We start from the raw sequence: 26,525 nt of genomic DNA, 5'->3' as shown, positions 1-26,525 counted from the left end.
TTAAACTATGTAGTATGATTTTGTGATGATAAATTCAACAATCTCTAAGTTATTGATTCTATAGGGAAAACTGATGATTTCTAGATCAAGAAGATTTTTAGTTTTTTATGCTTGCTATTAAACTTTTTAATTTTGTATTGAAGTGTTGGGGGCCTGAGTGAGGCACTCCGCCCGTGGCAAAGGTCATGAGGAAGGAGGCTCGACATACGCAAAGGTGGGATCGAGCCTCAGGAGTCCCCCTGGAAATCCTTGAGCATCTACCCCCATAACCAGAGCCTGCCTACTTTACTACTTTGTGCTCCCACCTACACCTCTGACTTTACAGGGGGCTGTCCCCCACCACCTCTTTCGGAGAAGGAGTTAACCTAGAGCTCCAGTTAATAAAAACTCCTGGGCGTGACAAGAGTGTTTTAACCTACAAACTCCTCTGAAGGTTCTCTAGCCTGCCTGACAGGCTTGTCCGGCCACATGTGATTGCTTACAGCCTCCCAACCGTGAGAGGCACGAGATGCTTTAAACCTTCTAAAAACAGGTTCCTTAGAAAAGTTAGAAAACTATTAGTATAAGTATAATGGGCTGATTAGAAATTGTATTGGTGAAGGTTTCTTCATTTGTTGAGCCAATGTTTGTTGCTAAGTCTCCATATCCCCTGCCCTTACACACATTAATGAATATATAGAAGAAATAAGTATTAACCTTTGATATTAATCACGTTAGACCTAAGTAAATTCTTTCCTTAACTAAAACCCACTACACCCTCACCCTATAGGAATGTTACTTTATTTGGGTGGCGTCTGTTTTAAGAATAATCACCCCTGGAGAAATAAGTGTCCTGGTTGACTGACTGCTGTCACAAGGAGAGGGTCATAAATTGTCAGCAGGCCCCCTGGCCAGAAGATGATGTAACACCCCTAAGACCTCTGTATACATTTGTATGAAGCACCTGACTTTGATAAAAGTCAGGACTGCTGACCCTGTGTGACTTTTGCACATCTCAGTGTATAAAAGTAGACCATGGAAAATAAAGAATTGGGATCAGTTTCTCGAAATACTAGTCTCCCCATGTCGCTCTCTCTCTCACTCTGGCTGAGTCTCCATCTGGAGCGCGGAACCCGCCATGCTTATTGATTATGCCTGGGCTTCTAAGATCCGACCGGGGAGGCCTGAGTGTCTCCTCTCCTTCGGGAGAATGGAAGGATGCCTGCGGCCTATGTAAGTGGTGCAAACTTCTTGTCTCGAAGTTTTATTGGTCTCCCGTGTAAACCAAGCTACTCAGCCTCTTTTCTCCACTGAATTTTCCTGCTGAGCTATCCTCATTCTATTACTCTTTACATTTCTAATTAATATCTAATTGAAGCTATTGTATCCTGATCCTCACCGATGCCGTCCCCGCTTCGAACTCCCTGGATCAGCCGGGGCTGGACCCCGGCATTGGAGTATAGCCAATTAATAATGTTGTGATAGTTTCGGGTGAGCAGGAAAGGGATTCAGCCATACACACACTGCTATACTTAAATTGAGTAACCGAAAGGACACACTCTATAGCACAGGGAAGCTTGCTGAGTGTTACGTGGCAGTCTGGATGGGAGGGGAGTTGGGAGGAGAATGGACACAGGGATATGTAGATCAATAAGATATTTTAGACAAAGGAATTTTGTTTTTTTTTTTTTTTTTTTATTTAATTTTATTTTTAAACTCTACATAATTGTATTAATTTTGCCAAATATCAAAATGAATCCGCCACAGGTATACATGTGTTCCCCATCCTGAACCCTCCTCCCTCCTCCCTCCCCATATGAATCATCATTAACTACCCCAAAAGCATGAGAAAAAGAGAAAACTAAAAGGATCTCAGAAAATTAGGATAAATGGTAAATAATTATAAGATTATAAAATCACCACATGTTTCTCTGATAAATCAAATCAAGCCAGGTAACTAGAATCAGGATCAGATAAGATCAGATCAGATCAGTTGCTCAGTTGTGTCCAACTCTTTGTGACCCCCTGAATCCCAGCACACCAGGCCTCCCTGTCCATCACCAACGCTCGGAGTTCACTCAGACTCACGTCCATCAAGTCAGCGACGCCATCCAGCCATCTCATCCTCTGTCGTCCCCTTCGCCTCCTGCCCCCAATCCCTCCCAGCATCAGAGTCTTTTCCAATGAGTCAACTCTTCGCATGAGGTGGCCAAAGTACTGGAGTTTCAGCTTTAGCATCATTCCTTCCAAAGAAATCCCAGGGCTGATCTCCTTCAGAATGGACTGGTTGGATCTCCTTGCTATCAGGATAGATTTTTTGAAACTTTTTTAATTTATTCTTTACAATGATTCCTTTCAGCATGTGTTTACCATATAATTTTACTTTTCACCTTGGATTTTCGTTGGAAATTAATGAGTCAGAAACTAAGGGAAGAGAAAAAAATAAGAGTTAATAGCTTGAGTGACATCTTTCACATTATTCCCGGACTTTATTGACACAAAACAGTTGTATTTTTGTCTTCCTCTTTGGATAACTCTATGTGATCAACATTTAGAAGATGTAATAAATTTTTTTAGATCTACAAACTTACCGTGCTAGAGAAATCAAATTTTAACATTAGGACCCAACAACCTTAGATTGATGAATAATTTTTAAAGATCTGTTCACAGTGTATTTTTTTCTATGCATATTACCTTAAGGTATAGATTATAGATTACTAAAGTACTTAAAGTAATGTACAGTTGTTTAGTTTTATTGGTATTGTTGTTACTTAAGAGAAGCTTGTCTTACAAGAATATCTATTAACAAAAAAATTCTGCTAGCAACTGTACACTTAAGATATCTATATATTTGTGTGTGTATAACATAGGTACAAATTGGTACAGAGAGACAAACGGTTGGAAATGTTATTTTTCTTTCTTTTTAGAGTGTTTATTTAAAATTCACTTAGTAGTCAAGCCACATAAGAGACTTTGATTTGAAGAGGTTTCCTTTTGAAGGTGACAAGCTAGCTTTCACTAAAACATTAATCCTCTGGCTATTTATCAGAAATGAGAGACTGTAAGGACATTGGAGACTAGAAATATTATACTCAGAGAATAAAGAAAATCCTAGCACTTCTTGACCTTAAAGGTTTTATCACAATATACAAAGTCACTTAGAAAGTATATATTTGGAATTAAAATGGAAACATGAGGCTTCAACAGATTACAGAAAACTATCATTTAATGGATTGCTCTTTAAAGGTTTTTTAAAGTGCAAGAAACTGCACACACACATATACATACACATAAAATTAAGTGCAAAGAGTGATTTTAATAGCCATGGCAAAAGAAAAGATGATTTCAAAGGTTTTAGTCATGATTTCTTTTTAATATCACTAAGTCCCTGAGACAAAATAAAGAGAATAAGTGTAGCACACACAAAGGAGATGCTGTTTTGGAAAGGCTGGTCAAAAACATTAAAAATAGATGAAAGTATGGAAGTCATCAGATACATTTCACAAATCTTGATTTCTCCCTATGTACGTGCCCAGAAATATGAGCAGTTTCAAGAGAACACACACAATGTCATATCAGGAAGTTAACATATTTATGAGGAAATAAAAAAAAATCATCCCAATGAAACAGAATTTTTGAAAATAAAGACCATCAAATTCAACTGTATTATCTACTATGTCTGTAAATGAGAATGCAGAAATCCAGAATAGTGCATTATGCAAGGTAACAGGATTCAAATAGAAATGGCTGCTATGTTGTGAAAGCGTATCGGTCCAACATTAAAGGGAACTGAATATTAATTCACCAAATTAACCTTGTTAAATAAAATACTTTTCTCACCTTTCCCCACATCTTTATTTGTAAAATTAGATTAGTTGGACTAAAAGATAACAATTAAAAAGAATAAATGAAACATATCTACATGTCAGTTCTTGAGAAAAAGGATTTTTAAACAACACACACAGTTTGATAATATTCATATACATTTAAAATACTCAATACACTGTTTTATATTGTTTCTGGGTAAATATATGAATGCAAAAGTTAAAAAATGAGTATAGAGACATACATCAAACTCATGCTAGTGGTTGCTTCTGAGATAAAGATAAGAGAAACATGGAGTATGTGGTTAAGAGAAACTTCACCAGTATCTGGGACTTTGTTTCTAACTATAAAATGTGTATAATGATAGTATGCACCTCATAAGCTTGCTGTGAGTACTAAATAAGCCAACATAGTAAAGTGTTATCTATATGTTTTCTCAATAGCCAAGTTATTTTCCAATAAAATGTATATTATTATGTTACCTTGAAATGAAATTCACTTGCTTAATTGATAATGAATACATGAGTGACATTTAATTGAAATGTGATTTTCAAATTCACTATTTTGCTCTTCCATATTCTCATATTTTAACTCTACTTGCTCAGTTTTATAACAGTTATATTAATGAAAACTAGATGAAAATATATACTCTGAAGAAGATTATTTCAATGTTGTAATAATTTAAAATCTTACTACTCTATCAGTAAATATGTGAAAATATTATTTTCATTTCCTGGTTATAATTTAGATATGTGTTTAATCAAACGAAAGCCTTTTAAGGTTAATGTTTAAGATTAAATCTAAGACTAATGAAGCAATGGTATCTTGATTTCTCAACAAATAATATAGACTCCATAGCAATTATTTCAGTGTGGCTCACAAATTAGCATCAGTTTAAATAATATATGCACCATTTCACATAGTGAAAAAGCGATAATATTATTTTATAACTCCAAGGCATTGAATTTAATGATCACTAAACTTTTAAACAAGTCTTAAGTCTCATAATAAAAGATCAGGTGTTCTTCCTATTCTTGATTTTGAGCAATAGTAAAGGTTTTCTGGTTTTAGTCAAATTTTATATCTTAGAATAGTGGTTCTGAATCTCATAGCTTTTAGTGCAAATTTAGAAACCTAATAAATACTTAACAATCTCCTATAAATTCATTGCCACAAAACTTACCTGTGAGTTGAAAACACGTGGTCCCTATAGGCAGGGAAAACTTACCCTTAGATCCTCGATATCGGCATGTGTCTTGGTACACGGGAAGCATTAAACAAAAGCCTGTTATATTTTAATTAGTGAAGAAGTTAATTGCTTGATATATGTGTGGATTTGATCTATATCTCTGAATTGTTCTTTCTTTACATGGAGAATATAAAAGAAGAGAAAGAGAAAACATCTCTCTAAATTTAAAAAGGAGGCAAAAATAATGATGGAATTGAACATTCAGATCCATCTATGATCCAATTGTGCTCTACTATCCTCTGCATAAATTCTAAACTTTTCATTATACCTGGGAGCATACGACACGTAATGGTGACAGAGAAGTGAAAGATGGTATTGTTTCAATAGCTTGCCATCTTTAAAGTAAATAATTACTTTTTATTTAAGCTATCTCTCCATCTATTTATCTCTATAGCTGTAATTTGAATGTCTCCAATTTGGGCACTTAAATTTATCAGTTTGAAATTATTTACTTTGTGTTTTATTTGAGTTCTATTAGAAATATGTATGATGGCCTCATTTTAAAATGCTGGTTAATATGATCCGCTTTTATTTTAGATATTCACAAATGTGGGAAGTTAATAGTTTATTGCCTATAGAATAAAAATCAAGCTATTCAAACTATGCCAAAATTCACAGTAATTAACATCATGGACCCCCTCCCCCATTTTTAAACAAAAAAAAACACATTCTTTGACTATTTTTAGCACCATGCTTGCTGTATATTCACTGTGGGCTTGGTCAATGTTTCACCAGAGAGAATGTAGACCGCATTATTCCCAGAAATCAGTAGATTATATGGTTACTTTCATGGCTTCATATATGTATACGTATAACTGAATCACTTTGTTGTACACTTGAAATTAACACATTTTAACTATTTCAATTTAAACATGTTTAAAAACAAAAAGAATATAGAAAAAGTACATACCATGTTTAGCACTAATAAAAGCATCTAAAGTGGGTTTATTAAGAGACAGGGTAGAATTTAAAGTAAGAAATATTACTGGGATGAAGAAAATTTTGTAATGATAAAGCAGTCAATTTTTGTCACCATAGTTATTCTATCAAGAGAGCTATTATAATAATAAAACTAACAAGATAACTTCAAAATATATGAAGCCAAAGACGAATAAAGCTAAAAGGAAAAATAGATATGATTATAGCTAGATTTCAACACCACTTCTCTCAAAAAATGTTAAAATAATTAACACAAAGAAACTTAAAAAGAACACTGTGAACTTATTGACATTTATAGAAAACTCAACCTAAAAGTAAGTTCTCTTTAAGTACACATGGATATATACCAATATTACACATTATTCTTGGACAAAAGCAAACGTCTACTATAGCTCAATAGATTTAAATGAAACAAAATTCTTACAAATTGGGAAGGAATAAATAAAACTCTCTTAGAGGTTTCATGATCAACTATACATAAAACTCTGTGGAACTTATGCCAGCAAGAAAAAAGCTACAAGAACTAATAATTGAAGACACTATATCAATATATTAATACAAAAAACTATTTTCCATATATTAGCATTGAATGATTACAAAGTAAAATGAAAAGTGCAATATTATTTAAATACCATCAAAAATATAAATCAAGGGGTAAATTGAATAATAGATGTATAAAAATATACAGTGAAAAGCACAAATTAAATGATTAAAATGAAGAGATATACCAAATCAACATATCCAATAATTAAAATATGAATAAATGGCGTTAATTATACCTCAATAAGGGTTATCTTTATTGAGATATAGTTTAGATACTTAAACTATTAACTTTAATAATTTGACCCTTTTTCAAGGGCAACTCAGTGTTTTTATGTATGTTTAGCAAGGTTATACAGCCATCATCATTTTATGATTCGTTAATATTTTCATCACCCTCAAAAGAAATCACAGTGTGTCAGTCCTGGGTTTCATTCTCCCTCCCCTCCAGCCCCTGAAATTTAACAATAAACTTCCTGTCTCTAGACATCTGCCCACTCTGGACATTTCATATACATAGAATCATATAATAGCTGCCCTTTTTCATCTGACTACTTTTACATGCCTAATGACAATATTCATCTATGTCTTAGCATGTATTTAATCCCTTCGTAGCTAAAAAAATATCCTATTATACGGACATATTACAACTCTGTTTATCCTCACTTACCAGCTAATGGATATTTGACTTGCTTTTAATTTAGGATATTCTATGAATATTGCTTTGCATATTTGTATACAAATTTTGTTATGAACATATATTTTCAATCCATATTTTCAATATGCCCAGGAAAGGAACTTCTGCATATGATAACTGTGTTTAAAATTCAATCAGTTTACTTGGTATAGGAATGCTATACTTGTTACTGTTCTGTTCATGGTGTCTCTTCTCAGATTGGATTTGGTAGTATGCATCCTTAGAGTAATTTTCCCATTTCATCTAGATACTTAATTTTTTTGCCATGTATTATTCCTAGTATTCTCTTAAAATTTACTTTATTTTTGTGAGGTCTGCATTCCCTCTGGCATTTCTGAGTTTGGAGTTGACGTCTTGTGTTGTTCTTTTGTGCAATCCCGCTAACAGTTTGTCAGTTTTCAAAGAGCAGAATTTTTGTTCATTTTCTCTATTGTTTTTATCATTTATTTCTGCTCTAATCTTTTAAAATTATTTACGCTTGATTTTTGTTTAGCTTGCTCTTGTTTCCTAGTTTCTTTGAAGAGTTGAGTTGCTGATTTGATTTTTTTTCTAATTTTACTAAGGCATTTTCAGATGCACAGTTCCTTCTAAGTGCTACACTGCTTTAGTTTCATTCCATAAATGTTGGTATGTTTTTTTAATCTCAAAGCATGTTTAAAGTCTTCTGTGATTTTTTTTCTGTCATTTCTAAATGTATTTGCTTGCTGTTTAATTTCCACATATTTGTAAATTTCCCAAATTACCTTCTGTTGATTCCTGATTAACAGGCTTCTGATTTGATTCCATTTTCATCAGTGAAGATATCTTGTATTATTTCATCATTTAAAATGCTTGAAATTTATTTTGTTAATGACTGCCCTGTGGATTACAATTAACATCTCAATTTATAACAATCAGGTTAATACCAACTTAATTCCAATAATATACAAAATATTTTCCCTACATAGCTCTGCTTGCACCTTCTCCTTTGTACTATTACTATCTTAAAAATTGCATCATTATACATGTGTGCCCTAAAATGTAGAATTAAATGTCTTGCTTTAAGGAATTTCCTCTTAAATGATATGAGAAAAAGAGTATTACAAACTTTTTATCAGTGCGTCTTTATAGATTCTTTTTCTTTCTTCCTGTAGATTCAAGTTTTGCATTCAGCAAATTGTAGTGAATTTAGCATTTGCTGCTTAGTGTTCTTTCATTTCAACCTGAAGGACAGTGTATGCTGAGGAAGGTCTTTTACCATGTCAGGGGCACACTTCCGCCTCTCCAAGTCTTGCCATCTGTGTCTCAGCCCTTGCCTCCTGCACGTGGGAGCCTTGAGCTTAGCCAGGGAGAGGGTTTAGGGCTGAGGGCCTGCTCAGGCCTTTGTTGACCTTATACACCATGCAGCCCCACCTACCTCTGGGTGGCCTTCCAGGCGCCAGGAGACATGTCAGATTTTTCCGAAGCTTCCTGTCTCATTCTCCAGGTTTTCACTGGAAGACTTTTACTTAGCCCACACTTTGTTTGTTTGTTTTGCTTCTACAGCTATTCAGTGTCTCAAGGAACTACAAAAATGAAATACTCCAGTTGTCTTAAACAGCACTCAAAGTGAAAATGCTTTTTCCTCTCACATCTTCTTTTTCAGTACTCCTTTATTCCCTTGTGAAACCTTCATGACTCTCACGTATTACTCTTTTTTTAAAATATAAATTTGTTTATTTTAATTGGAGTCTAATTACTTTACAATATTGTATTGGTTTTGCCATACATCAACATGAATCCACCATGAGTGTACACATGTTCCCCATCCTGAACCCCCCTCCTGTCTTCCTTCCTGTACCATCCCTCTGGGTCATCTCAGTGCACCAGCCCCAAGCATCCAGTATCATGCATCGAACTTGGACTGGCGATTTGTTTCTTATATGATATTATACATGTTTCAATGCCATTCTCCCAAATCATCCCACCCTCTCCCTCTCCCACAACGTCCTAAAGAGTGTTCTATACATCAGTGTCTCTTTTGCTGTCTCACATACAGGGTTATCATTACCATCTTTCTAATTTCCATATATATGCGTTAGTATACTGTATTGGTGTTTTCCTTTCTGGCTTACTTCACTCTGTATAATAGGCTCCAGTTTCATCCACCTCATTAGAACTGATTCAAATGTATTCTTTTTAATGGCTGAGTAATACTCCATTGTGTATATGTACCACTGCTTTCTTATCCATTCATCTGCTGATGGACATCTAGGTTGCTTCCATGTCCTGGCTATTATAAACAGTGCTGCGATGAACATTGGGGTACACGTGTCTCTTTCAATTCTGGATTCCTCAGTGTGTATGCCCAATAGTGGGATTGCTGGGTCATATGTCAGTTCTATTTCCAGTTTTTTAAGGAATCTCCACACTGTTCTCCATAGTGGCTGTACTAGTTTGCATTCCCACCAACAGTGTAAGAGGGTTCCCTTTTCTCCACACCCTCTCTAGCATTTATTGCTTGTAGACTTTTGGATCGCAGCCATTCTGACTGGCGTGAAATGGTACCTCATTGTGGTTTTGATTTGCATTTCTCTGATAATGAGTGATGTTGAGCATCTTTTCATGTGTTTGTTAGCCATCTCTATGTCTTCTTTGGAGAAATGTCTATTTAGTTCTTTGGCCCATTTTTTGATTGGGTCATTTATTTTTCTGGAATTGAGCTTCAGGAGTTGGTTGTATATTTTTGAGATTAGTTGTTTGTCAGTTGCTTTATTTGCTATTTTTTCTCCCATTTTGAAGGCTGTCTTTTCACCTTGCTTATAGTTTCCTTTGTTGTGCAGAAGCTTTTAATTTTAATTAGGTCCCATTTGTTTGTTTTTGCTTTTATTTCCAATATTCTGGGAGGTGGGTCATAGAGGATCCTGCTCTGATTTATGTCGGGGAGTGTTTTGCCTATGTTCTCCTTTAGGAGTTTTATAGTTTCTGGTCTTACATTTAGATCTTCAATCCATTTTGAGTTTATTTTTGTGTATGGTGTTAGAAACTGTTCTAGTTTCATTCTTTTACAAGTGGTTGACCAGTTTTCCCAGCACCACTTGTTAAAGAGATTGTCTTTAATCTATTGTATATTCTTGCCTCCTTTTTCAAAGATTAAGTGTCCATAGGTGCGTGGATTTATCTCTGGGCTTTCAATTTTGTTCCATTGATCTATATTTCTGTCTTTGTGCCAGTACCATACTGTCTTGATGACTGTGGCTTTGTAGTATAGTCTGAAGTCAGGCAGGTTGATTCCTCCGGTTCCATTCTTCTTTCTCAAAATTGTTTTGGCTATTCGAGGTTTTTTGTATTTCTATACAAATTGTGAAATTATTTGTTCTAGCTCTGTGAAAAATAGCATTGGTAGCTTGATAGGGATTGCATTGAAATATATTTTGCTTTGGGTAGTATACTGACTTTCACTATATTGATTCTTCCAATCCATGAACATGGTATATTTCTCCATCTATTAGTGTCCTCTTTGATTTCTTTCACCAGTGTTTTATAGTTTTCTATATATAGGTCTTTAGTTTCTTTAGATAGATACATTCCTAAGTATTTTATTCTTTTCATTGCAATGGTGAGTGGAATTGTTTCCTTAGTTTCTCTTTCTATTTTCTCATTATTAGTGTATAGGAATGCAAGGGATTTCTGTGTGTTGATGTTACATCCTGCAACTTTACTATATTCATTGATTACCTCTAGTAATTTTCTGGTGGAGTCTTTAAGATTTTCTATGTAGAGGATCATGTCATCTGCAAACAGTGAGAATTTTACTTCTTTTCCAATTTGGATTCCTTTTATTTCTTTTTCTGCTCTGACTGCTGTGGCCAAAACTTCCAAAACTATGTTGAATAGTAGTGGTGAAAGTGGGCACCCTTGTACTCTTATGACACTTCCCTGCTCAAGTGACCCCTGGTGGAAAGAAAACGTCAGTGGGTGCAGTCTGTCCTGCACAAGAAGCACCAGGCTTATACCTGTCTCTGTTGGCAACTTCACTCCTCTCCATATCTAGGACCTCAAAGAATTAGTACCATAAATGACTATTCTGCCAGAAATGGCAAGACATTTTTGGTTTTCCCCAAATTGCATCCTACTTCTATTTCAGCAACTCCTCTTCATTTCTTATGTCCGAGTCAAGAATGGATTTTTCTCTGGAAAATTTTAAATTTTAAATGTCATTTGTATGCTCTCATTCCGGGTTAATTATTCTTTAAAAGACTGACTTTAGAAAGAGGCAAATGAGAGTTCCAAAGAAATTCAAGGTAAACTTTTTATTTAGTGTTGCCAAAATTGATGATATGAGAGGAAAACATTCTTTCAAGCTGAAGAATTCTTAAGCTGAAGTCAATTTTAGTAGCCAGTGTACTTACATTTTCTGCATTCAATTCTTTGCCATTACTAAGTAATGTAAATTATAGCACAAATTCTCACTTTGTTTATAACTAAAGCATGGTTTTGGTTTTATTGCATTTTCATCTTTCAAATAATCTTTGGAAATAAGATACTTTATTCAACAAACACTGTAGCATTTCTCTTTTTTAAGCAGACATATCTCAAGCACCTACTACATATTAAACACCTATCTAGATACTAGATAAACAAACAAACAAACAAACAAGCAGTAGTTTTTGAGAAGTAAATGTTATGCTTTGAATTTTAAAATACATATTGAGATTTCAGAATTGCAGGAATCAAAAAGGCTGGAGCAGTATGGAAAAGCAACAGAAGTGAGTTAAAGAAGGAAATAAACTAAGCATTAAATAATGAGTTGTTGTTTAGTAGCCAAATCATGTCAGGCTCTTTTGTGACCCCATAGACAGTAGCCCATTAAGCTCCTCTGTCCATGGAATTTTGTAGGCAAGAATACTGGAGCGGGTTGCCATTTACTTCTCCAGGGGATCTTCCTGACTCAGGAATAGAACCCAAGTCCCCTGCATTGGCAGGCAGATTCTTTACTACTGAGCCACCAGGGAAGCCCCCCCAAAATGAATAGGATTTAAGAAGGCAGAGGGAATTTAGAAGCACAGCCAAGCCCCAGGGTCAGATCATGAAGCCAGTCAACTAAATCCCAGACTATCAAGTTGTGACAGACTTAAGGTTTCTTTCTAAAGTAAACATTGAAAATGCGTAACTGCCTCTCCAGCCTGGATTTGAGGCTTTGTCATTTGCAATTCTATTATCTCTCTGAAATGGATGGGAGGTTGCCCAACACAAAAGTCTTTCCTTGATCAAAAAGAAAACTAAAATTCTTTCCCCTTTCTCATAAACGTATTCTTCTTTCCATAGCTGACTAGGTTCCCTCCCCCTAGGTTTCTAAAGATTCCAGAAAATATTTCATTGACTGGAGCACTTTGAGTAAAAAGATTGCTACCAAACCCCAAAAAGATTTTTAAAAAGGAAACCTCAGCCCTGCTCTGGCCCATAAGATGATAGCGGATGTGATGCAAGTAGATGCTTGAGATGCTTGCAAAGAGGCTGGTTCTTATCTTGCTCCTCCCTTTTCCAGGAGAACCTGCTCCAAGGAACCTGTTGGAGAATGAGTGACATGAAAGATCTGACTTGCACCAATCAACCTAGCTGAGACCATCTTCAATGAGCAGATCACCAGACACGCCCCAGGTATGTGAACCCTGGCCATATCAGCCGAGCCAACTGGGAAGACTCTCCAAAGACTAAGTTACTTCAGAGAGGCTTGAGCAATAACAGCTAAGCCTGGTGGCTGCTGCTAAGTTGCTTCAGTCATGTCCGACTCTGTGCGACCCCATAGACGGCAGCCCACCAGGCTCCCCTGTCCCTGGGATTCTCCAGGCAAGAACACTGGAGTGGATTGCCATTTTCCTTCTCCAATGCATGAAAGTGAAAAGTGAAAGTGAAGTCACTCAGTCATGCCTGACTCTTAGTGACCCCATGGACTGTAGCCTACCAGGTTCCTCTGTCCATGGAATTTTCCAGGCAAGAGTACTGGCGTGGGTTGCCATTGCCTTCTCCGAAGCCTGGTGGAGAGCAGTGAAAATCCTAAGACCTGCCAGACATCAGTGTTAATTGTTGTGTGCCTCTGGGTGGTGGGTGCTATGTCAGGCAACGTTACTGTGTCAACGGATAACATATACTCAGCTCATGACCGAAAGTACAACCTTTTTACCTTCACAAAATGAAATACCATTTAATCACTTCCTCAGGGTAGCTTGCTTAAGCAAACACAATATCTTTCTGCCTCTGTAAAGCTGCAGCCTCCCTGTGAGCCACCAACAGAAGCGTTTGTCTCACCTGATGACAGGGATGTCTCCAGGGATGTCTCCAGGGCTCTCGGGGTTCCCCCTGAAATTAGCAGGCAGCCAGAAGATACGGCAAGTTTTCTTGAGCAGGAATGGATTACGACTGGATTGCTGAGGCTTTCATGGTATCTTTGCATGTGTTGTGATCATTTCTTCCTTTTCAAGTAGAAATAAAAGGAGAAAATAAAATTGCAGCCATCCCCCTATCTAATTTGAAGTAATAGTAGAAGTTGCTGTACTAAATACTAGTGTAGAATGTTTCCTCTCCTTAAATCTGGCAAATTTTACTTTTTCATGATATTTGGCTGGATCTTAAAGTCACCTGAACTTATTATGTTCCTGGAAACTGTCACCAAATGAGCATCATATGTAACCATATGTAACATCACTTACATTTGCATGATGGCAAAGTGGCATAACAATTGCCTGGATTTCTCCAAGTCCTACAAGCTTGGAATCAGATGCCATGTGTGTCTGAGCACAGGTACAAGTCATGATCAGTGCTACAAATTAGTACAAAGTAAACTTCTACCAAGAGGAAGGAAGTAGAGAAAGGATAGAATTTCTTACTCTTAGGTAGAGCTATTCTAAGCAGTGTGTTCATCTGATGTCTTTCCTGTTACTCTTTGCCCTCTTCTAAATCTCCCTCCATCCTTCTTCATGGTTTTTTTTTTTTTTTCTTTCTCCACCAGAGACCATCCCGCCCCAAACACATCAGGGTATCTAATGCCATCACGTCTTTAAACAGTAGGGTAGGCCTGTCCCTGTAAGATTTCCTTGAACTCCCAAAGGTTACTTTTCTCTCAAGCAGGAAGACCCTATCCCCTTTTTTTCTGATCCCAGTCTCTGATAATATAAGCTATACCTACATCCCTGAGGGCCTCAGGGCAGTGAATTCCTGGTCACTGAATTATCACTGGTTTCTTCTTATCTTTGTAAATGATTATAAATAAAGTTTTCTAGAATTATAATGATCATATATTGAGTTTGCTAGCTGTTTCCTGTGAGAACACTAACTGGTAAACTCTTTAATCACATTCTTCAAGATTTTCTTTTTTCATGAAACAGTTAACTTCTTGGAAGAGGTGTGAATGTGTGTCTGAGATCTTGGACACATTAACCTTTACCTGGGTATTGGAACGGCATTTGCAAAAGGAAAATAGAAAAATTGTCTGTATCGTCATTCCACCCACAGTAGGAAAAAAAAAAAAAAAAAACTTTATGCTGTAATATAGCATGATGTCGAAGTTCCAGTGGATAAGATACAGAGACAAACCATATTCTGACTGTATAATCTTGTTGGCAACCTAAGGCTCAGTTTCCTCATTTTTGAAATAAGCACTTGACTACCTGCTCCATTCAACTTCAGCAGGATTCTTGAAAGAATCAAATGAGAGCAAATGAAGATTCATAGAATTATGTACCCCAATGTTCATCACAGCACTGTTTATAATAGCCAGGACATGGAAGCAACCTAGATGTCCATCAGCAGATGAATGGATAAGAAAGCTATAGTACATATACACAATGGAGTATTACTCAGCCATTAAAAAGAATACATTTGAATCAGTTCTAATGAGGTGGATGAAACTGGAGCCTATTATACAGAGTGAAGTAAGCCAGAAGGAAAAACACCAATACAGTATACTAACACATATATATATAGAATTTAGAAAGATGGTAACAATAACTCTGTGTACGAGACAGCAAAAGAGACACTGATGTATAGAACGGTCTTATGGACTCTGTGGGAGAGGGAGAGGGTGGGAAGATTTGGGAGAATGGCATTGAAGCATGTATAATATCATGTATGAAACGAGTTGCCAGTCCAGGTTTGATGCTCGATACTGGATGCTTGGGGCTGGTGCACTGGGACCACCCAGAGGGAGGGTATGGGGAGGGAAGAGGGAGGAGGGTTCAGGATGGGGAATACATGTGTACCTGTGGCGGATTCATTGTGATATTTGGCAAAACTAACACAATATTGTAAAGTTTAAAAATAAAATAAAATTAAAAAAAAAAAAAAACTGTTTTTGTTAAATATTTTGGAATACCCTATATATCTGATTTTGAGCCCAATTAGACTAAAAATGGATAAGATTTAAAAACTCATATTTGTTTGAGACCCCTTATATGTGTATAGATTTTTTTGTTATTAAAAATAAGGATGAAGTTCCAGGAATGCTAATATATCTCAGAGGAGAAATTCAATCAAGCAGAAATTTTCTAAAACTGATTTCACTGAAGATATCTAATTTCTGCAACATCATATTTTTACAAATCCAGGTCACTTCCATGAATAGATACGTAAAAGTCATCTGAATACTGTTTAAGGTTGTTCACTGATTGTTTCATGCTATGTAATATCTGGGAGGCAGTTTGATGACCTGTCATTCACCTATTTATCTATTTCTCTAGGTTATTTGTGTAAACACAGCACCCATCATGGAACATTATGTGTGGTCTGTAATTATCCTCTGCCAGTGGAACCTGAATAAGTGAGTCATCTGCTACCATTCTCCTTTCTAGGAATAGTGGTGGAGTCAGTGATTGTTATCATGTCTGAAGAAACGCCACCCATCAGGGGTCACATTTACATGCTCTATTGAAAAAGAACTTTAGCTGAAAGTGTTCTAATAGTTCAGATCCTGCTGTGAAACATATGTGAAGAGACATTAACCACCTACATGTGTTAGAGATGTAAGAAATACAGAAAAACTGTGCAGTTTTACAAACTGGCAAAATAATTGAAACTTAATGAGGAGGTTCTCTGGGCAGAAAATGACCTCTTGTTTCAGTGTCAGTGAGTTCCCACTTTGTATCTGGTAGCTGGAAAAATGAATGAATAAGAGCGTAAAGAGCAGCCTAAATCCCACTGAGCCCATTTTTTCTCAGTGCTGATTACCTTCTAGGTGTTCTTTTTGCCACTTAGGTATTCAAAACAGTTTTTTTGCTTGACTGATTCAGATTATTTTAGGTTTGTGAAAAGGCAAAAGAGAGAAACTTTCTCCAAGTGTTAAGACAAGCCTAGTGTTTAGAGATTCCCACAAATCCAGATTCAATTTTAGTGACATGGTTGCAAGGAAACCCCACAATTCTAAACCTGTTGAATTTGAACTGTGAGGCTCATTATTGCAACCTTAAAAAACAATCTGCCTCTTTCAGTAGCATTTTCCTTCCACTAAGAAGCTAAAGGATTTAGCTCTATATTTCTCCAGGGACAAAGTCTGTCACTGGCTCTTTGAATCATGCTGTCTATTCATCCAGGGTATGTAGATTGTCTCCTGGCTCCCCAGGATCCTCCACCCTCAGAGCTGCCCTCCAGCCCTGAATTTTCTGGGCCCCAAGTGCTAAGTCTTCTTTCTAAGAAAGTTTTTGTAAAATCTATTTACCCAACATTTTATCCTATCTCTCATTTAAATAAAATTCCCTTTTCCAGCTAAACATATGGTATCAGTTAGAACAATAATGTAGTTACTAACAGAAGAATCTCAAGTTTATGTGCATTTGGCTAGTTTATGCTTTTTAAAATTATTATTATTTTCCCACTTTCTGCTCTTATCTTTAAGAGCTTCCTGATCTTGTTGATGTTAGAAGTATAGTGTATTTCTCTCTCTTAATAGGCTACCATGCCACCCCTAACCCCAAGTTTCCAGAATCAGGAAATTGTAACTGTTGGAGAAAGTGATCAGGGTCATACTTTGTTTCAAATTAGCTCAAGTGGAGCAATAGAAACTCTTAAACCACTACAAATGGATTGTAAAGTTGTACATGCATTTTGGATATCAGACTGACTGCTTTATTAATGGTGTTAAATGTACACATACTATATGAAACAGCCAGTCAACTCTTAGGCATTTACTAAAGAGAAGTGGGAGCATAAGAAGTGTACAAAATTAAACATGCATGTTACAAAAGCTTTATTTCAAATCAGCAAAACCTAGAAATATTAACTGTTCAGAAATAGGTGAATGGACAAACAAATTGTGGTATATCCATACAAAAGAATACTAGTCAGCTATAGAAAGAATGAACCATTGATACACAAAACAAAATAATCTCCAAAAAATGATGCTGAATAATCAGAGAGAATGGTGCCTATATGGTCTCATATACTTATACTTTTTGAAAATAAAAACTAGTATATATGACAGAAAATAGATCCTTGCTTGTCTGGGGTTGTGGCTGGATGTGGTTGAATAAAGTGATTGTAAAGTGAACCAGGACTTTCCTGGTGGCTCAGACGGTAAAGCATCTGCCTATAGTGTGGGAGACCTGGGTTCAGTCCCTGGGTGAGGAAGATTTCCTGGAAATGGCAACCCACTCCAGTACTCTTGCCTGGAAAATCCCATGGACAGAGGATCCTGGTAGACTACCATCCATGGGATTGGGAAGAGTTGGACATGACTGAGCAAAAGCAGAGACATTACTTTGCCAACAAAGGTTTGTCTAGTCAAGGCTATGGTTTTTCCTGTGGTCATGTATGGATGTGAGAGTTGGACTGTGAAGAAGGCTGAGCACCGAAGAATTGATGCTTTTGAACTGTGGTGTTGGAGAAGACTCTTGAGAGTCCCTTGGACTGCAAGGAGATCCAACCAGTCCATTCTGAAAGAGATCAGCCCTGGGATTTCTTTGGAAGGAATGATGCTAAAGCTGAAACTCCAGTACTTTGGCTACCTCATGCGAAGAGTTGACTCATTGGAAAAGACTCTGATGCTGGGAGGGATTGGGGGCAGGAGGGGAAGGGGACGACAGAGGATGAGATGGAGGGATGGCATCACTGACTCGATGGACATGAGTCTGAGTGAACTCTGGGAGTTGGTGAGGGACAGGAAGGCCTGGCGTGCTGCAATTCATGGGGTCTCAAAGAGTTGGACATGACTGAGAGACTGATCTGATCTGATACAATGAAAACAGAATGTGGGCTTCATACTGGTGGTGATTTAGTCATTAAGTCTTGTCTGACTTTCATGACCCCATGGACTGTAGCCTTCCAGGGGCTTCATACTAGGAAATATTAAGTTGTTGAAAGTGTTAGTCACTCAGTCGTGTCTCATTCTCTGCGACCTCATAGACTGTAGCCCTACAGACTGCACTGTCCATGGGATTCTTCAGGCAAGAATACTGGAGAGGGTTGCCATTCCCTTCTCCAAGGGATCTTCCTGACCCAGGGATTGAACCCTGAGCTCCTGCACTGTAGGCAGATTCTTTACTGTCTCAGCCACCAGGGAAGCCTAGACGTTGTTGAAAGATAGAAATTGTTTATTTCTTGAGAGCTTGACAAGTTTTTTTTTTTTTTTTTTTTTTGTGGAAAGGTGATAGAAGCCAGAGAAAAAGCAAAGAAACAAATAATTTCAAGTTAATGGTCATAAACAATGCATATTCCATATGTACTTCTGTTCATCGATAATATAATGTCAATATGAATGTAATTAGGACAATAATTAGGTAATAACAAGTTGCTGTTGCCTCATACAAACAAAGCTTATCTCCTTAATCTTTTAGGGAGAGGCTGTTCCTTCCCTGGGAGAGGGACTGAAAATGTAATCTAGTTTAAGATATCACTCAAGAAAGTTTAGTGGTATTGAGGCAGGGTGAGTGAGAGCTGTGATTAGATTTTCTTATTATATCATAACCTTACCATGTCAAATCTCACAAATATTGTTTATCCAAATCAGGAAAGCCCCCTTAATGGACTAGGTGAACAATGTGTCTGGCAATTGCAGACACTCATCAGGATCTTCCCTGGTGACTCAGATGGTAAAGAGTCTGCCTGCAATGCAGGAGACCTGGCTTTGATCCCTGGGTTGACAATATACCCTGGAGAAAGGAATGGCAACTCACTCCAGTATTCTTGCCTAGATAATCCCATGGACAGAAGAGCCTGGCGGTCTTGAGATCATGGGGTCACAAAGAGTCAGACATGACTGAGTGACTGACACACATCTTTTCATAAGCCACCTACCTCTAAGAGTGAGCAAGGCCAACTGGCATTCAGAGCCAATTGGACACTTAATGGTTTCAACCTTTAGGCCAATACTAGCTAAGTATGTTGTGAGTAATTATTTTAGTAAAAGTTTAAAGTGAAAGTGAACCCCATGGTAGACTTCTCTTTTAGGAGTCTTGAAATTTCCTTTTAATTTCAATTAAAATAATACTTTAACCCAATGTAAAAAGAGCAACCTTAATTTAGGACCGTTGTAAAATCAGCCAGGTAATAATACCTTTTGCTAAACAAACTGCCTCAGAGGAAATTAAGGACAAAGAGATTTCTTCCAGGAAACTTTTGAGTATCAAGCAGAGTAGGTATTATCTACTCTGTATAAAATAGAGTTATTAAACAAAAGATATAAGGCATTGTTCTTAAACTTCAAAATTTAAGAACATGCAAACCCACAGCTGTAATGTAGGTTTCTGTATCTAACCAGGAATGTTTCTGGTGGACTTCCATGATGTTATTGACTTGAACTGTGGACTGAACTGCTTAGCTGTAATTTCTGAGAAGTTACTGCTAAAATTTGAAGGAGTTACCACAACTTAATGCACTACCACATTCATTTAGAAAATCCAGAGCACAAACCAGGTCATATAAAAATGACTATATTTAGAGAAATAAGATAGAGCATAGGAATTTTAAAAACTAATTACTATATACTTAGAATATTCATAATAGCTATAAATAGCATTTAAAAGGCCTCATTCTTATATTTTTATATTTATTACTACAAACAATGGAATGCATCTTTATTATCAACTAATTCCCAGGATTTTACTTCCAAAATTACATAAATAAAAGACTACCAAACTAGTTGAAATCTCTCATTTTTCAAGATGAAGAAAAAGGGTCCCAAGAGTTGATTTGGTCAGTGTCACAGGGATATCAGATGTTTAGACTGTTCTTACCTCCTAGATCACGCCTCTTTACAACACACTGCAAATATTTTCTTATTTGTTAGCACATGTGATTAAATGGTAGTTTGTGCCCTATCAAAACTTAAATTGAAGCTTACTCCTTTTCTCTCCAGTTAGTCTTCAGCAGTTCCTTGACCTGTGAAGCAACAGCACTTGGAAAGATAGAAGTTTCAGGATTTCTGTAAGCTCAAAATTTCAAACTCATGGTGTCTTAATGGCTTGAATACTGTTTCATATACTTTCCTGCTTCCTCAGCCCTCCTCTCCTTACTCTCAGCTGTTGACCTTACTTTCTACTTCCCTGAAAAAATTAAAGCAATAGAGAAGAACCCCATCCATACCCCTCTGCTGGCAACTGAAGCCACATCCTCCCACCCATGATAACGTCCAGAAACAGCATTGAGTCTTTACCATTTTTTGACAACCCAGAGTTGTCTCTACTCAATTGTATACTCTCCTTCACATGCCATTTTTTCTATACTTAATCATTTTTACCTAGTGCATTATGCTAATATATTTTCTATCTGAAAACAAAGCCTTTTGTTGATCCCACTTCTCCTGCCAGTTGCTGCCCTATTTCTTTGCTACACTTTGCAACATGTTTCTTCAGATTTAAAAAAGAAAAAAAAAAAGACAAAGATAGTGGAATATATTTGCTTTACAATGCTTTGTTAGTTTCTACTGTATGGCAAAATGAATCAGCTATATGTATGCAAATATCCCCTCTTTTTTAATTTCTTTCTGATTTAGGACAAAAAAAGAACATTGGACAGAGTTCCCTGTGCTGTATAGTAGGTTCTAGTTAGCTATGTATTCCATACATATAAATAATAGTGTATATATGTCACGGAGAAGGCAATGGCACCCCACTCCAGTACTCTTGCTTGGAAAATCCCATGGACGGAGGAGCCTGTTAGGCTGCAATCCATGGAGTCGCTAAGAGTCGGACATGACTGAACGACTTCACTTTGACTTTTCGCTTTCATGCATTGGAGAAGGAAATGGCAACCCACTCCAGTGTTCTTGCCTGGAGAATCCCAGGGATGAGGGAACCTGGTGGGCTGCCATCTATGGAGTCACACAGAGTCGGACACGACTGAAGTGACTTAATATAGCATAGCATATATGTCAATCCCAATCTCCCAGTTTATCCCACCCTCCTTCCCCCATTGGTATTCCATACATCTGTTCTCCACAACTGTGTCTCTATTTCTGCTTTGTAAATAAGTCCATCTGTACAATTTTTCTAGATCCCACATATCTCCATTAACATATGATGTTTGTTTTTGTCTTTCTGACCTACTTGATTCTATACGACAGTCTCTAGGTCCATCCACATCTCTGCAAATGACACAGTTATGTGTTTTTATCACTGTAGCTTTGTAGTATAGTCTAAAGTCTGCGAGCCTGATTCCTCTAGCTCCATTTTTCTTTCTTATGTTTGCTTTTGCTATTTGGGGTCTTTTGTGCTTCCATACTAATAGACCATATTTTTAGTTTGGAAGAATCAATATTGCGAAAATGACTATACTACCCCAAACAATCTACAGATTCGGGGCTGCTGCTGCTGCTAAGTCACTTCAGTCGTATCCGACTCTGCCCAACCCCATAGATGGCAGCCCACCAGGCTCCCCAGTCCCTGGGATTCTCCAGGCAAGAACACTGGAGTGGGTTGCCATTTCCTTTTCCAATGCATGAAAGTGAAAAGTGAAAGTGAAGTCGCTCAGTCGTGTCCGACTCTTAGCGACTCCATGGACTGCAGCCTACCAGGCTCCTCCATGCATGGGATTTTCCAGACATGAGTACTGGAGTGGGTTGCCATTGCCTTCTCCGACAGATTCAGGGCAATCCCTATTAAATTGCCAATTATATTTTTCACAGAATTACAGAATTGTACAAAAATGTTTACAATTTGTATGGAAATTTGTATAAGTCCTCAAAGCTTTTTATGCCAGCATTTTCAATTCTTTTCCATCTTCTTTTAACAACAAATTTATTTCCCTGCTAAAGAGTTTTCTGTCTAAAACAGGACTCTCAATATGACCAGCCATTGCCTCATTGACAAATCCTTTGGCTGTTACATAATTTTAATTTTTCAAAAACCACCAGCAGCTTTTTATACAGTTGATTACTTACCTCTCCTTAATACATGTATCAGTCAGAATTAGCTGGGCTATGAAACAGTAAAAAACCAAACCCCAACCTCACTGTGTTAAAAGTCATCCATATCTGTCCTTTATTTGACACATTTATCCCAGGCATTTGGAGTCTCCTCTTTGCTTGGCCTTCACTTGGGAACCAACACTGGTGGAGCAACCACTATTTGGAAAAAGGAGCCATTAAATTCTAGAGCTAAAAAATGAAACACGCCACCACTCGCTACCTAGATCTCCCTGACCCCGGCCCCCTTTTCCCACACCCATTATCCAAGGTGTCAACAAAACCTGTATAGTTTCTACAAAATATACCAATATCTGGTCACCTCTGTCTATCTTTACAGCTAACATCTTTACTGCTGTATGTTTATATAACATCCAAGTCAACATCATCTTGTTCTCAAATTATGTTAATATATTCATAACAAAAAGTCTCCTTGCTTCTAAGTTGCTTCCCAACAGTTTATTTTCAACACAGAAGCCTGAAAGATTCTTCTTAAACTGTTAAGCAACACTATTATGTACCTTAAAAAGAAAGACAATTTTGGCACATGCTGCAACATGAATGAATCTTGAAGACATTATGCTAAGTGAAATTAGCCAGTCACAAAAGTACAAATGCTGTATGATCACTTGCATAAGGTACATAGAATAGCCAAATTCATAAAGACAGAAAATAGAATTGGGATTTCCAGGGCCTGGGGGTGGATAGAGAGAGTGGGGTGTTATTGCTTTAGGGGCATACTTTCAATTTTGGAAGATAAAAGAAAGATGATATTGATGGTGGCACAACAATGTGATTTAAATGTGCTTAACATGGTAACATTTATAAGCAACATCATGCCACTGTACTGCATTCTTTTCTGAAGACTTCCAGTTTCACTTAGTGAAATATACCAGTGTTTGCCTTGGCCTGCATGGCCATGCATTATCTATCTTCATGCAATAACCTCTGCAATTACCTTACCATCTCTTATTTACTTACTTTGTTCCAGCTATACTGGCCTCGCTATAAAACTATCATCGTATGCTTTTGGCTGTGTGTGTGTGTGTGTGTGTGCGCTCAGGTGCTCAGTCGTGTAAAACTCTTTGCAATATCAAGGGCTGTTGCCCGCCAGGCTCCTCTGTCCATGAGATTTCTCAGACAAGAACACTGGAGTGGGTTTCTGTTTCCTCCTCCAGGGGATTTCCTCGATCCATGGATCAAACCCAAGTTTCCTGTATTGGCAAGTGGATTCTTTACCACTGAGCCGCTTGGGAAGCCCACTCTTTGCTCTAGCCATGACTAACTTTCTCTCCAAATGTAATCTTGGGTAAATCTTATCTTCTCAAAGAGTCACCTTTATCACACTATGAAATGTTATAACATCTGGACTTCAACTCACCATTAACCTACTATACATTTTGTGTAGTACTTAACATTTCTAAAATATTATGTAATTTGATTAGTAATATGTTTATTATTCAGTGCTTCCACTTGTTAAAATGTAGTTTCCCCAGGGAAAATCCTTGCTGTTTAGCTTGTTGTTATATTAGAAGTGCAATGGACATGTCAAACTTATAGAAGGTGTTTGTTGAATGTTAAAAATATAAAAGGATTTTACTACCCCAAATCAATATTCATATTTGCTCTATGGGGCTTTCTAACCTCAATAATCTTTAAAAATGTATTTTCTCTCTTTTTCTAAGCATTTTTTTCTATTCCTAGGTACTTCTGTAGACCACAGCTATTTCTAGTTTCTTTCAGGCCCTCATATTCACAGCAAGTAGTTGACAATTATTTGAGATAGACTTTGCTTTTACTGTTTAATGGGTTGCTTTTTATAAGTGTATCTGTAAGAATAAGAGCAATAATCAAAAAATGAGTTAACTTTTGCAACAGTTTCTTTTTTTTATGCTGTCATTAATTCTTCTGGTAGTTATAAATTATTTTATAGACAACTATTCTCTACTTGTGGGGGTTTAACATTACTAGCAGAAATGGTATATGATTATCATTTGAAGTTTTATTCTTCAATTTATTCCAATTAGATGAGTCATCAATATTTGGTAAGAACATCATACACAAATTTGTATATGTTTGAAGTTTGAATGTGAATATCATGGGCATTTAAAGTTAAAACAGAGAATTAATTATTGGAAACAGCAATAATGGTTTTTCATTTAAGACTCTCCAATTATTTAGAAATATAGACATTATGATTCAAAAATAGCACATAAATTATCCTTTATGATTTAACATTTAAGAGATTCTATAAGAAAACTCACTGCTCCATCAATTGAGGTAAATGCAACAATAAGTCTGCCTTGGATTCAGTGGCCAAATTATTGTTGTTATAAAGCAGCAACAACAAATATGCTGTATATCAAGCATCAACATCAATTAAAAAGTATTTGTTGGATGTTTTCAGTGTGTCCATCTCTGTAGACAAAACTATATACAGAACACTCATTGTATTCTGTTCAGTATGTTTTTGAACTATTTCATCAAAGTAACTCCACAAATCCACTTGAATACCTTCTAAAATTTGTATATAGACAGACCTTTTACACAATAAAATCTGAGTAAATGTTAAAGATTTGGCCTTGCAATTATGTTTGCACTTTGCAAAAATGGGCTTTGAGCAGTGGTTTACCCATTTAACTTCCCACTCCCTGCTCCTTACATGGGAAGTGTTGGCTCCCCTGCCTGCTGTTGCAATCACTGCCTTTGAGTAACGCCAGGAGTAATTACTTGCAGCCCCTACATTTGTACCAGCAATCAGTTTAGATTCCACAGAAAAAAATCTTATCTGAATTACACCATTTAATGGTACTGTGCTTTAGCTTGAAAAATAATGCATTCGATTATATTTGAAAGCCCTGGATATTTTAAAACATGCAAACATACACATGGTCCAATTCTCCAAATTCCTTTCTTTCTATCATCCTTTTTCAAAAATAGGGCCTCCAATTTGAATGGGGGACAAGTTTGGCAATGGTTTCTCTGCCATCCTAATGATTCCAAGGCAAAGTCTCATAGTTTTGAGTATCAAACTCAAGGCTTATATTTTTTGTTTGATTGATTGTTTACACAATGATATGCTAACAAATGTTTAGCAAAGACTTCTTCAAAAAATATATGCATGCAAATGTGTAACCAATTTTACTGGGACTTTTATAATAGATGTGTAGCACATTAATAATTATTGTATGTATTCTTGTCAATTCTGTATAGCCAATTAATTCTCACAGAAGCTCTTGCTGACATTTTTCAAATTTTGTAAATATATGAAGCATAAAATTATACTAATAAATGTAATTCTAATGTATAATGGTTGATATTTTGTTTACCTTAATATCCTAGAAAATGATACAGTTGTATTTTGGAACTTCACTTGTTCTTCAATAAGTGAAACATTTTTGCTGAGTCAGAGTCATTTTTGAGTGCTGGAAGAATATTTCTTAAATTTATTTTGCCTTTTACAATATAATTGCAAATTTGTGTTTAACCTGCATTATTAACATTTTCTCCATCTCTTTCTATATAATCTAAAAATGACAAATGAAACCTTGATTTGTAGAATGTTTTCATTCCCATTATAAAATACACTCTGTATGGCCAATTTAAGATATCGATCTGATATCACTGAACAAATATTTCCACCTCACAGATAGAATACACATACTAGGCTATCTACTAGATCATCAAAATTCCACCTTTTAAATTTACTTGACCATGTCTAACTGTTTTCATAGACCTAGAGACTTTTGACATTTTTCCTTAGTGCACTGATGAAAATTTTAGTTAGCTTATTCTGCTAAATGTTTCAATCTTTAGCAAACCACTTAGTGAGATTTGCTAAAAGGTGGTAATGCTACCCAGCTGGTCTCTGTGGGTTTCGAAGAATGGGATAATAAACATGCTTTGATATTCAGGATATGTAGGTTGCTTAGGCCCATAATTGTTTTTAA

The 26,525-nt window shown here is 36.5% G+C and overlaps 1 long non-coding RNA gene across 1 annotated transcript in view; it reads left to right on the top strand.

Moving 5' to 3' along the window:
- Positions 1-1,037: 1,037 nt before the first annotated feature.
- Positions 1,038-26,525, top strand: part of LOC147370075 (uncharacterized) — a 36,749-nt gene continuing 11,261 nt past the window's right edge. Inside the window, exons 1-2 of the long non-coding RNA XR_015168480.1 lie at positions 1,038-1,212; positions 12,736-12,848. This is a non-coding gene — a long non-coding RNA (uncharacterized LOC147370075). The remainder of the gene's footprint in view (positions 1,213-12,735; positions 12,849-26,525) is intronic.

The sequence above is a fragment of the Bos grunniens genome, chromosome 7 (genome assembly GCF_055505025.1).
Source record: "Bos grunniens cultivar Pamir isolate PY7600 chromosome 7, Bosgru_T2T1.0, whole genome shotgun sequence".
NCBI classification, from domain to species: Eukaryota; Metazoa; Chordata; class Mammalia; order Artiodactyla; family Bovidae; genus Bos; species Bos grunniens.
This window is presented reverse-complemented; position numbering and strand designations above follow the sequence as displayed.